This window comes from Fringilla coelebs (assembly GCF_963513975.1).
Source record: "Fringilla coelebs genome assembly, chromosome: 4".
Lineage (NCBI taxonomy): Eukaryota > Metazoa > Chordata > Aves > Passeriformes > Fringillidae > Fringilla > Fringilla coelebs.
Genome location: NC_140032.1, coordinates 21,783,916 through 21,796,358, shown reverse-complemented (window position 1 = coordinate 21,796,358; position 12,443 = coordinate 21,783,916).

Below are 12,443 nucleotides of genomic sequence, written 5' to 3'. Positions count from 1 at the left end.
GATACATTGTAATTTTTAGCCATAAATCTTTAGTTCATATGAAATGTAGTTTGTCTTGACAGCAGACAGGGCACTTGGTATCCATGCGGTCCAACTTTTGCTTAGGTGATACCTGTAAAAAAATGTAATTTACCATGAAGAAGAAGAAGAAAACAAACAAAATCCCCAATGGAACCATATTACGTGGAGAATGTTTATTTCCATTCAGCTACATATATCAGGAATATGCCTGTGTTGTACTATGGTAAATCAAAGAAGGGTGTGTTCAAATAGGTATTTTTCATTACATTTTATTTGGTTAAGCCACCTCTTTTAGGGGGAGATCTTTGCACTCTATGCTAAGGTATATTTTCCTAATAAAAGAATGTTCTTTTTCAATTTTTATGATGGATAGAATAGCCTTCCTTACATCTTTAAAGGAACCTATTCTTTTTCACATCAAAAGAAATTGGAAGAATCACACACATTTTCTACAGGCAGCTGACAGTTGACAAAATCCAGTCTGAGACCAAAAGCCTAGTTGCAAACATCTTTAACTACTCTGAATTTCTTAAATTGCTCCAGTCACAAACAAGAATAGCTGCATAGGAGTTTTGATCATATCAAATAAAGAAAGTAATCACACAAACTTTTGTGTTGCCTGCCTTATATACTCTGCCTAACTATTCTATAAATTATTTCTTGCTAAAAGTATACATAGAATTATGGGTTTGATGGAAATGAAGAAATTTGATAAAAAATGAACAATGAACACAATTCTGTTGTTACTTCCTTAATCATGATAATATCAAATGCCTCAGAACAGCAATGATCTGTATTTCCTTTGACCTTAAGCAATCCAACAAAATAGGAAAAGCTACCACTCTTATTTGTACAAGTGTTAGAAAAGTGCAAATGCTGACCTACAGAAAGTGCCTGGTGTAAGAGAATCAGATCAAGCTCATCATCATTAATGCACAGTTTTATTGATTTCAGTTAGCTTTGCATCAGCCTTACAGAATTTTCTTCCTCTCACCTTGTATGAGGTGAAGCCTCACAACTGAGAGTAACATAGTGCAATTATGACTAGATTTTTGAAAAGTCTTAAATATTGTGTAAGTATATAAAAGTTAGTTTGTACCTTTGCTAATGGTCTAAAAAGATAAAAGGGTCTTCAGCCTCACTTCCTATTGGTGTGAATAGCCAAGGTAATGGAAAATTAAACTATCTTGCTGACTATTAAGTTTAGCTTTGTTACCAAAAATATTGCTTTAATTGTTTATCCAATATTTCTCTTCTGACTTGCACTTCCTGGCCATGCCATTACTCATGGCCATTCAAATGGTGATTTTAATAGCATTTATTTCAGCTCTGTAAATTTATAAATCCATTAGTAGTAAAGATTCCACATTGAGAAGAACTATTAAGAAATTCAAGTGTTCTTTTAGTAGAATATGGATGAATATTCTGTTGCACATGTCTGCTTCTGTAGTGCCATGTATTGATCAGAGTTTCATTACAAGTTAAGGTCAAATCTTGACAGAGTAGTTTGGAAGGTATTTAGTGCACTATTTGCATTATTTTGAGTCACACACAGCATGACACAAGATAATTAAACTTTAATTGTTAGTTTATCACTCTCCAGAGTCAAGTAAACACCTACAATTTCTGTGTTCTTGCTAGTTTGTGTAATTAAGGTCAGTTTTGTGGTATTGCATTGAAAGCAGCTATCGTGGCTTGCAAAAAAAATGTAGCTTTTAGTGTCCAGCATTGAAAAATGATAGCAGCAAAATTGTATCTTATTGCATAAGATTTCTGATCAGAATAATTTTGATCTATGTATTTATACAAGATCAAATACATCTTCTTTCCCATGTTGCTATTTTTTTGGATGTTCAACTGTAGAGCTTGTAACTGAAACAAGTTTTTGTACAGACTTTTGAATTATAAAGGGAGAAGATAAATTTTCATTCTAACTTTTGCAGGCACCACATATACAGAAATCTATAGTAAGCCTAATCCTGTATCATCTTGCCATATTGGAAGAAAATACTATGAAACTAATTTTTTTCTAATTTAGAGTGCTACTGAGCTTTTCTAGAAGATATGTACTCTTTCAGTGGATGTAAAACACATGAATTTTATTTCAGTTTGTGCCAGTCACGTTGGCATGGAACAATTGGTAGAGCAATGAGTAGCTGGTCAGGGTGCAAACACTATTTCTGACTAAAAGTTTTCAGGATGTGGAAATAATTTCTCATATAAAGTCTATATAAAAAGTAAATTGAGAGTAAAAACCCCAATTGTGTTGTTCCATCAGGTTTTAAAAGTTTGGCTTCACATTTAGTTATTTACTTTCAATTGTTAAAATGTAATCAGTTTAAATCTTCAAATGCAAAGTTACTTTTATAGTAAAACTGAGTGTTTTGTTTCAAAGAGAACAAAGTAAAAGTTGTTTACTTGAAAAACAGCATACTGCTATTCTGACAAGTTCTTAATTATTAATGATCCAGGCAGACCCCTTTGAAGGATGCTTAGTCACTGATAAAATCCACAAAATTCTTTCATGATTTTTGACAAGTGAGAATTATGCTAAAATTAATTTTGGTGCTTGTTTGAGAAGAATGAAGAACTTTCTTCATTTCCACTGGAAATAACACCAGTGTGGAAAGGGTGAATGGTAGACTGATATCTCTTTGCTAGTGCAGGGCATAACAAGGAATCATCTATATCCACTTTGCATGGTATTGTAATGATTCATTATCACAGACTCCTCCCTTTAACGTTTAGCTGGCATCTTTGAAAAATATGAAAAAGCTGTAATTGGCCAGCTTTCCTTAGTGTTACAGTTAGTCTAGGAAGGTTTTATGTCAGTCAATCAATTACTCTAGATCCTAAGTGAACAAATTTAATTCTACTTCCTGCAAAGCAGAGTTAAAAGCTTTCCCTTTTCCTGCTTGTAATTTTGCAATATTAATAAAAGGACTGAATAAAGTAATTTAAGTAAATTGCTTTTTATTAAGATTTAATGTCCAAAGAGACCAATGACCACACACATTAATGTCCCGATGAGAAACAACTTTCAACATTTATCACAATGTACTTGAGTCCTCAAGAGTCACAACTCAATAAAAAGCTGCTTGTAATTCAGAAAATTGGCTGATGGGGCAGAATGCTGAACTGTTCTGTTTATGATTCAACCAAAGGTCAGAAAGACCATGTAACATATAAACACCACAAAATATTTTTCAGAACAGTTTTATGTATCTTAGAGACACATCAACAAAGCAGAAATAGAAAAAACTTAATTTAAATTTGAAGTCCACAGAGAAAATGTTTCAGGCAATGCAAAATTTTTTATATTAACCAAATTTTACTCTGAGGTATAAAGCCATTGAGTGTGTTTTATTGGTGAAAATAGCTTTATTTCCCCCACATAAAATTCCCAAAGTCCCTACAATATTTCTGAATTGAATGCAAAAATTACCTGTAGGTACAGTTTAATGCAGGTATTTCTTATCCATACTTTTCTTGTTCAGTACCATAAACCACTATTATTGTATTCAGCTCCCACAATTATTTAAAATTGTAATGAAATTTTAATCATCTTTTTACCTATATTATTCTTTCTTTTTTTTTTTTTCTAAATTGGAAAGCAAGACAGTATATATTTATCTGTTTATTACATGGAGAAATTTAGGAAATTATGTTGAAAAGCTATTGATCCTGTTCCAAACCAGAAGCAGTAAGAGACAAAAAGTGAAGAAATGAAATAACTAAGAATGGGTGTTATGTTCATGCTGGATTGTTTATCTTTACAAAACATTGATAAAGCTCCTAGCTCTAATGTTACAAGTAAAAAAGTATCCATCAGGGTTCCAGGTTTGCTTACATACAGTCCAGAAATACAATTCTAAAATCACTCTCTTAAAATTTAGTACCATAGGAAAGAATATGACCTTAATTTCTTAATTTTATCATTGCAGTATTCTTGCAAAACTAATTAGAAAGAAATTCTATTTCTTTCAGTTTTAATTAAAATAAAGAGCAGTGGATTACTCTGATGAAATAGTCCATAGGGAATAGAAGTGTTTATTATTTGCCCCTTTACAACAGTGAGTAGAAAGTAAATACAGAATGCTACAAAATCTAAAGAGAAGATTCAACCCTTAAATTAATCTTTGTGTAAGCAGCAACAACCAAGAATGCAACTGCGATAACTTTTATCCATTCTTTTAAGAACTTCCCAGTAACTTAGAATTTCATTTTATATCCTTTAGTCTTTCATATCTCAAAGATCTGTTTCAGCTGGCTAACTATGGCTTTGGCAACTTGTAATCAAGCTGCATTAAACCAACTGCTTTTTGTATAAATTCTTTAACATATCTGATTTGGTACAGGTGAACACACCTTAGACAACTTAGGGTTTTACAGACAACACCAAGACCTACTTTTCCATGTTTCAGAAAAAAGAGCTGTAGGAGGATGCTGCATCTCCCTTCAGAGACGAATTTTAGACAGTAGAGCAAACTTGGAGGATATTTTAGACTGTGGTTATGCTCAGTTCTGTCATGCATTTCAAGGTTCCCCACATATTAGGGAAAGGAATAGATATGAGATTTTTTTGTATATATCATTTTTTTTTATGATGCTTTCTCAAAATGAGCTGTAATTCTATAGTTTATAAGTCTGTAATGTGTAATAGATGATAAGCTATGTCAAACAAGTAGACTAAGGCTACAAATATATGTTATGAAACATCATCACCTGTATTAACTTTGTCTACTTCATTTAAAATTAAATAAAAATTGTTTATTTGAGCAAAATATAGACATGATTCTGTTATCCTCATAGGATCCAAGGTTATTGATAGCATTTCTTGGATGGATGAAATGATGTTTTCAGGCATATATTAAAAATGCCTCTTTTTTTAATAGTGTAGTGCATCTCTAAATTACTCTCACCTTAGCACCTCTCCTGAAAATTTGGATGTGGTAATTATGAATTATAATTTATTTAAACTCTTAATGTCAGAGGGATCAAAGGCCATACAGCTTTCTACAAAGAAAGTTCCTCACTGGTTTATAGCACAAGACCTATGAGAGACCTGTGCTTTAATAGAGCAGCTCCTTGTGCCTGCCTGTCACTGTTAATGATGTGTAATTTATGGAAATAGTAGACAGTAATTTCTAATCAGCAAAGCTGCAGCTAATAATGCTGGAATATATCATATAGGATTGATGTCACATTTATAAAAAATGAAATTGACAGGTGAATTTGCTCCTATCAACAGCTGTAAGGCAAGACTAGAAAAGCATTCAGTCTAATCACTAACTGATTTAAAACATTTAATCCTATTCTTTTAAATAATTATTCATTAATAAAGGTAGATATAATAATTCTAGAATGACAGAACATTCAGTAAGTTAATTCTTTACATTATATTCCATACATAATAGTCTCTATTTTAGTATTTTAATTTTTAATACATGAACTGTGAACCAACTTAGAGTAGGTATTTATATCTAGTAGTTGGAAAGGAAAGGTCTCTGGATTTTTATTATAGCATTGCTATTCACATTACATGGCTTTTCTGTGACAGTTGTATGGATGGAAGTTCATTTTTGAAATAACAGTGATAGGTGTCTGCATTGCCTCTGATATTATTCCTTAAGCTGCATGGAATTATTTTATAAACACAAGATTGTGAAAATAACTGTGCAGTGTCATCTGTTCTTTTATGTTATCTGAATAGGTTATTTGATGGTGACTTTTTTACAAGTCAAAGCATTTGGGAGACATTATGTTTTGACATTAAAATCTTGCTTCAGCTGCTCTTACTTCTTCAGAGTAAAAAGTTTCTTACTCAGCTAGGTTACTCATCAAATTTCTAATCTTCTTTTCTCTACTATTTCTTCACCAACTTTATAAAAAAATCTGAGTACCATCATAGGGGTGGGATGTGAGAAAGATTATATTTCTCTCAACAGTTTATGTTGGATAGAGATAGACAATACCTTAAATCATCTCTAGTTCTGAATTTGACCACAGTACAGAAATGTCTAGGAATATAAAGAATTCATCAGACTTTTTTGCTGTGTTTGCTAAATGTTTTCTGTTTAGAAATATCTGTATATGTTTATGTGCAGTTTGAAATTTGTATGAATCTGCATGGAAAATGACTGAAGTAAAACTACCCTCTAGCTTATCATAAACTCTTCATATAGATGATGTCTATCATACATAGGATCGACATATGCACTCAAACTGTGCAAAATATGGTAAGTATTTTTAAAATTAATCATGATAGTCATTATCACTTTGGGCTACACTGAGAAGGCAACAAATGTCTTCACTGATGACAGTGGAATAGACAAAATATGGCACTGATGGAGTGGAGCAGATTGTTCAAGCAGCTTGACTGATTGACTGTATCAGATATCACTAGTCTGGAATAATCTGCAGAATCAACACCAGCTGAAAGGAATTCCACTATTCATCTGGTTTCTGTAGAGCTCAGCTGCTTCGTGGCAGAATCCGAAGCATTTGAAAGTTTAAATAGAGAGGGTGATACTCATAATGAGGCATATATATTTGTTAAGATGAAATAAACCCCAAGAATCTTTTATGTGTTTTTGTTCTTCCTGTTCTTGTTACCTTCTGGGAAATGTAAATTGCCTTTATAACCAGGCATTGAGGATGGGGAGAGTCTCAGGAAGCCAAAGCTGGATACCTTTTGAATAATGTGCCTTTGTCACAATACAGGCGCAAAGTGGGTAGAGTTCTATGACTTCTAATGTTGCATCTAGCAAGGTAATGTTATATTCCATCTGGTCCTGCACTATCTTAGCATAGCTATTTTTCTGCTTGGTTACCTAGAGTGCTTACTTATATCCTTTTATTCTTCATATAGTTCTGTCCTCTAATTCTTGTGTGTTTGCATGATGTCCAAGGGCCATGAATAAGAGTGGCTGTAACTTATATTTAAGTCTCCTGAACCCATGAATAAATTTTTTGTATGGTCTTCAATGGGACAAATGGAAATAGGAATGTAACCTAATAGGTATGTAACATAAATGTCTTGCATTAGTAGATCATTCTTTTTTCTCTGCCTCTGATATCATATTCAAAATCTATACCAATACTGGAGATGCAGATAGTGAGTTAGCATATTATTCTTGGGCTGTAAGAAAATCAATAGAAACTTGCTGACTTGAATGAGCAAAGCATCAAATATGCAACGAATGTCTCTGAAGGCTTAAAAAAACCCCTTGAACTTTCATTATAGAAGCTATGTTTTAAAATATGTACTAAAAGAATAAAGCATGCTGCTTTTATAGATTGATAATCTTGTGTAAGTCTTCAGATGAACAGAAAATTGTACCAATGAAAGGCAATTTGTAAGGGTGAAGTAAGAGGGGAAAGGTTTCATAACACTAACGAGCAATTGTTTAGATCAATAAATAATCAGACATCAAATATAGGAATGTGTCCAAGATATCTTAGGTAATGAATTTCTTTACTGCTTCAATTCCTTAGGGACTAATTTCAGGTAGTCCTACAATGTATACCAAAACTTCTACTTAGCATATTCTGTTCTGAGATAATAACTCCTGGTTTAATATCTGGGCATGTTTTATTTTCCCTGAAGCTGAAGAAGAGTAGGATTATTCCAGCAGGAGGTTGTAATGCTTGGGAATATCTGAGGGTCTGAGCTCTGATTTATATTAGGTTTTATCTGGTGCCCACCTTCAGGAGGATATTTCTATGGTTTTGCTGGTTTTTCATATCTGCCAAAGAGCAAATGACAGATATGTCTTCTCTGTGCTAAGCCATCAATCAGAAGTGCAGTGCTGTTGGACCTGTAATAGTCTAGGGATATAAGTGACGTAAATTTCCAGAGGGAGATAATATCTTTAATAAAATGATGGGGAAATAGATTTTTTGAGGAAAAAAGGCCATAAAATACTTTGGTCTCAGAGTGAATAACTGCCTGTTTCTACCTCTTTCTCACAATGTCAGGGTTTTTATCATCTCTTGCCACTATTCTCCTCCATTAGCTATCCTATTTTCTGAAAGTATCTGTTTACTTAATGAAATTGAAGTGAAGGGGTTTGTTCCAATGTACTTTGTTTGGAACTGAGTATATTTTAGACATCTACTAAGAATTCCTTCCTTTTTTCCAGCTATTCCAATTGGTCCAATAAACTATACCACTTCTTCCTAAGAAATCTGCTTATTAATCAACAAGATTGGTAAGTGGTTGTTAGTCTCTTTGGTGGAGGAATTCATACCTCACTTGTACTTTTCATTATACTGAAGCAAAACCCCTGTGTGAGCTTCTGTACTCAGTAAGATGACCTTCATGCAAAAGACTCAAACTGGAGATTCTGTTTGTTTTTACTGTCTCATTATTCTTTTATGCTAAAAAACTTCACCTACCTTAGATTGCACTTAGTTTATGACATAGCCAATATGAATGGAATAGCAGTGTACACAAGGCATTTTTGTTTAGTATGCAAGATCATTATCCCAGCCTTCAAGGACCTTGTTAATATGTAATCTATCTACAGTTATGCAGATGAGGTAGTGCACTGAGACATTCCTGTTCACTCTTTTGTAATCTGTGGCAGATTTTTATCATAAGAACTGTTTAGAAAATATAGTAAAAGAAAGCACTCATATGTTGATATAATTGAACTTCTATGATGTTAGCAGAAAGGAAGATATGTGGGAGTCATTAAATGGCTTGTGCACAAGTTAAAAGGATTATCGCTGTCTTAAAATGTCACCCATTGTTATAACTAATTTTTCATTCAAACATAAAAGAGCGTTTTCTGGGCACTGATTCTGATGACTTTGAAATATCTCCTAGTCCAAACAGGTATTTGCAAAGATACTTGTGTTTTTATCATTTTTTACTAGCCATTTTCTATATTAGAATTACTCAGAAGAAAGTATTCTCTTAGTAGATTTTTTTTTTAGTCTAGCTTGCCAGGAAAATTGCTAACAGAAACAAAAGCTAGTGCTTAGACTGACACATGAGTCTATGAACAGCCTCTGTGGGCTTAATATGAAACAATACTTTCAGATGTGATAAATTATGGTCAGGAGTTCTCCAGAACTGAAGAGACCATGACCTGCCCTTATAGTGGCATATGAATGAGATTAGAGAAGGAAGAACACTTGATAACTTTTCATTACTCTTTGTATTTTCATTGTGTGACAGCACAACAGGGAGAATAACTTCTGCAGTGCTTCCACTTGCACTGCTAAAGGAAAGAGGGGCAAGAAGCCACCAGACCTTTCTGCTCCCAGCCTCTTTCCCTGATGTAATTGAAAAGCACATGACCTTCAATGACAAAGAGGACTGAGGTATAGAGCAAATAACATTCACTCAAGGAACATCATGAGAGTGCAAACATTTAAAAATTGCATTATGTTAGAAAGGTATTTCAAGGGTAAATGTAGGATTAATAGCAGCTGTATAAGCAGTCAAAACAGCCAGGCTATCAAAAAGGGATTGGTTATGTTTGAAATGTAGCTATTTCAATGACTAGCTGAAAGTTATTTTGGAAACACCATGTTTATTCAACAAAAAGTTGCTTTGTTAGGCAGTAACCCAGTTCCTTGGTGAATAAACTTCAAGAAAATTACCTTGTTGTGAAAGTGCTGTTGTCTTATGGAAAAATGTGGTAATGGTCTTCATATTACAGGACAACAAATATTTGTGTTGCTAATGTTTCCTGCTGCTTTAAGAAGCATTGCATAAACCTAGTTAGAAGTCAGAAAGTCTTTGCCATTATAAAATCTGAACTGAGAAACCATCTGGGAAGAACACAGCATAGTCTAGGCTGGAGTGACAAAGCAGCTGTTCTGGACCCCGTGCACAGGGTGAATGGTTTGAAAACACTGCAAGGAAAAATAAAAAGATACTTTAGAACTACGTTTTCTATAAGTGTATATTAAGGTTCATGCAGAAAAAAAAAATCAGTCTGTTTCTTTAAAGACTGTCATTCAACATCTCCTGGAGAACAAATAAAATCATGGTGAGAGTTGGTTTCCATCTTCTTTCTTTTGTGTAATGCCCCATGGCCCAATGCCCATGCTTTTAAGTAAGTGATTGTACAAGCAACAATTTATTTGAAAGTTAAAAAAAAGGAAAATTAAATTAAAATGTTATCAAAATCATTACATTTTTGGTCAGAGTAATATTTTTTGCACATTTAGAAAGCATGGAAATATCATGGAATCTAAAAAGTGTTTCGGATAATGTGACAGAGATTGCCACCCCATTTTTTACTGTTCCAGACTTTTGACATGTTTAACTATTGCCAGGCATAAATTTCAGGCCTTCAGAGATATAGAGCAACCTTCTCACTCCTTGCCTCTCTAGATGTGCAGTCTTTGTATAGTCTGCTCTTTGCTAAGGGCCATCTCATTCTTCTGTAAAGTTTGGCTCTAGGTCCAAAGAAAATATTTGTGATTGCATCCAGACTTACAGATAGAGATAAGTACATGCTACATCAGTCCCCATCCACATCACAAAACAGCTGAAGTACAGCGTGGTCCATCTAGTTTACTTTTGGACAGTACACTAGATGTAGATTACTTTGGGAGGTATCCTGTTGAATGATGGTAGGTGAATGGTAGGTGAATGTGTTCCAGGTTAAACCTCACTAGAGTGGTAAGCCATACCTTTTCAGCTTCTCTGACATTTCAGAATCACCATTTGCAATAACTTAGACTTTCCCTTAAATTTTTTTGCATTTTGGAATATCATCCTTCATTCTGTAAAGCAGACAACCTCTTCTCTTCTAAAAAAAATTCTTCAAATCTTGTTCAGCAGCCTCAGAGTGTTGCTCTCTCTGGCTTTGCTACTTTAATCTTGTTGCACTCCCAGGACAAGCGCTCAGAGCTTTGTAGAAAGGGGCTAAACGCTGTTTCACATGCCAGGTTGCCAGTTCACATGCTTTCTAATTTACTGCTGACAAGTATTATTTTCCCATTTGACAGAAGATGTCCTGTCAAAAGTCTGTGACAGCCAATGCTCTGAGAAATGTTGCTTCCCAGTAAAACAAAAACAACATAACAGCCAGTTTTGTCACAGTATTTATTGAGTTCTCCAGAGAAGCAACTGAATGGAACTAAAGAACCAGTGTGTCCAGGAGATATCTGCTTAGGATGTTTATTTTAAAATAAGCTAAGTCTTTCTTTTACCCTTTAATCCTAAGCTAAGTCGTTCTTGTACCCTTTTTTGTTTTAATTTGCAACACTATTATGAAGTTCATAATATCTACAACTCCTGTTATCATAAAACTGATTGTTGTTTTATTTAATATCTAAGCAGAGTGCCTGTAACTCATCATTATAGAGGATAACTGACCTTGGCACTCCACACATGCTGTGCAAGAGCATATACTGTTGAAAAACTAGGAATTCCAAAAAATAAGATGACTGATTTCTTTTCTGGAAAACTCTATTTTTACATCCTCTTGACATGACATGAACAAGAGCTGTAGAACATAATTGTCTCTGCTGAACTTGTCCTCTGCTTTGCTGTCAAGAGGATATAATACCACTGATTGTGGCCTGGGTTGTAGCCAAAAGTGAACTGGATTATACTTTATAAAAGTTTTCTGCCACATACAAATTTCCCTTGTACAGTGAATGATTCAATTTAAAGAAGATGCTTCCTTCAACAATCTATTTTGCTTGAATTACCATATTTCATAATTGGTTCTAGGCAGTATTTAGGTTCTGCTATGGATTTACACACCTATTACTAATTCCTTCTGTAAATGTCATTGAGACTATCATTTCAGGCTGGTGTAAATATCTAGATTTTCATCACAAATTGAGCACAAGCCAGTGTCTATAGCACTGGTAAATGAACCAGATAAGGAAGAAAATGTTAACTCGAGGAATTACTAGCATCAGGCCAAGAGTAAGCTAAACCATGTGCATATAATTTTTGTTCCTAAAGAACAAAATATTGCATAGAATCATAGAATATACTGAATTTGAAGGAACCCATCAAGACAGAGACCAAATCCTTGCCCTGCACAGGACACCCCTGGAGTCACACCATGTGCCTGAGAGTGTTGTGCTATATATTGTATTGCATCATCAGTTTTCCTAGTTGAAGTCCTGAGTTAGGGGTTTGAAAATGTTCTGTTTCAGAGAGCAAATCCATTAGTTTAATACTGCCTTATTAATGTGTGAACATGCCGTTATTGCCAAGGCCAAAAGTAGCAAAGGCACCATCAATTTTTGTTTCTCCCCACCCCTCTTTTTTCACAGCACCATCCCTGATTCAGCTTAATGAACTCTGTCAGGCAGGGGCCGTGGCCACTTCCCTGGGGAGCCTTTTCCTGTGCCCAGACACCCTCTGGGTGAAGAACCTTTCCTGATATCCAACCTAAACCTCCTCTGACTCAATTCATGCAGTTTCCTCTAGTTCT